Raw genomic sequence first — 2,052 nt, forward strand, 5'->3', positions numbered from 1 at the left:
TGCTATCTAAAGTTAATTAGAATCGAACACTATAGAATCACCAATACCACTCTGGTAAGTACCTACATCCTCAAATGAGTGTTTCCATCTTAATGCAAATAAATTTCCAACCAAGAACATACACTTTCTTTTCTTTCTCAATGCCTTCATTTTTAAACATGAGGGGGAAATCTTATAGGTATACATGAAAAAGACAGACAGATCACAGGTAAAACAGAAGAAAATCTAATCAAAAAGCTTTAACATGTATGACATGTTACAGGGTTAAAAAGAATGTTAATTAGCATTCCTCTCCTTCTTTTTCACCCTCTCTTTCAACAGAATTTACGCCAAACTTCTCATAATTCTTCTCAAGGGCAGCCGTGTGCCCACAGGCCTCAGAAAACTCTCCTTCTCCCATGCCCTCACCCACGTACCAGTGAACAAAAGCACACTTGGCGTACATCAAACCAAACTTGTGGTCCAGGCGAGCCCAGGCCTCAGCGATAGCTGTGGTGTTGCTCAGCATGCACACGGCTCGCTGTACTTTGTCTAGGTCTCCACCAGTGACCACAGTGGGAGGCTGGTAATTAATGCAAACTTTGAAGCCACTGGGGCACCAGTCCATACACTGGGTGCTGCACTTGGTCAGGATGGTAGCAATGGCAGCATTGACATCTTTAGAAACCACATCATCATGGTGCAACAGGCAGCAAGCCATGTGTTTACCATGGCGAGGGTCACATTTCACCATCTGGTTGGCTGGTTCCAAGCATGCATTGGTGATTTCTGCTACAGCAAGCTGTTCATGGCAGGCTTTCTCAGGAAAGATGACAGGGGCACATGTGGCCACAGGGAAGTGGATGTGGGGATAGGGCACCAGGTTGGTCTGGAATTCAGACAGATCAGCATTCAGGGCTCCATCTAACCTGAGGGAAGCAGTGATGGAGGACACAATCAGGTTACTAAAGCAGTTAAGGTTAGTGTGGGTTGGGCACTCAATATCATACATGGCCTCCCTCATTGTCAACCATGAAGGCACAATCAGAGTGTCCCTGGGTGGTGTGGGTGATAAGGATAGAGTTGTAAGGCTCAACCACAGCTATGAAAACCTGGGGTGCTGGGTAGATGAACTCCAGCTTGGACTTCTTGCCGTAATCGACAGAGAGCCATCCCTTCAGCAGGGATGTGAAGCCAGAACTAGTTCCCCCACCAAAGCTGTGGAAAACCAAGTAGCCCTGAAGACCTGTGCACAGGTCAGCCAGTTTCCAAATTTGGTCAAAGACCTTCTTGCCAATGGTGTAGTGTCCACAGGCATAGTTATTGGCAGCATCTTCCTTGCATATGATGAGCTGTTCAGGGTGAAAGAACTGGCGGTAGGTACCAATGCGAACTTCATCAATGACCCTGGATTCCAGGTCTACAAACACTGCCCTGGGCACATGCTTGCCAGCACCTGTCTCACTGAAGAAGGTGCTGAAGAAGTCATCTCCTTCCCCAGTGGTCTTGTCCCTTGGCATCTGACCAGCAGGCCGGATGCCATGATCCAGGCAGTAGAGCTCCCAGCAGGCATTGCCCATCTGGATACCAGTCTAGCCAACATGGATGGAGATGCACTCACACATGGCTGTGGATTAGCAGGTGCAGGCAACACTGGATTAGACACTGGGTCCAGGTTACTATCCCCAACAACCTAAGAGTCAGGGTAAGTAACCCACTCAATAACATATATTTTCAACAAAACACAGCTTAGAATTGATATAGTTTATACTTAATAATTCAGGATTTTTCTGTACCTCAAGATCATCTTTCTGAATATAAAGGAATCAGCATACAATCCTCTAAGTAGAGGGCAGGTATAAGTTTAAAATTTAACTAGCTAAACAGAAATGTATGGGGAGATTTTTCTTTTAGAATATTAGTTTAATTTTTTTTTATGTGCCTCTGTCCTAAAAGTAAAAAGTAAGGCATGAAGTCCAGTTAGTTAATGACTTCAGCTATTTTGGTACACAGAAATGGAAACTTTATTATAATTTGCAGGGGAAAGTGAGGAAGAGAGAAGTCATGCATGTA

At 44.9% G+C, this 2,052-nt stretch overlaps 1 pseudogene; it reads right to left on the reverse strand.

Annotated features, from left to right (window-relative positions):
- Positions 1 to 280: 280 nt before the first annotated feature.
- On the reverse strand, positions 281 to 1,604 carry LOC102263462 (annotated as a pseudogene).
- Between the last annotated feature and the right edge of the window lie 448 nt (positions 1,605 to 2,052).

This window comes from Myotis brandtii, unplaced genomic scaffold, assembly GCF_000412655.1.
Source record: "Myotis brandtii unplaced genomic scaffold, ASM41265v1 scaffold1335, whole genome shotgun sequence".
NCBI lineage: Eukaryota > Metazoa > Chordata > Mammalia > Chiroptera > Vespertilionidae > Myotis > Myotis brandtii.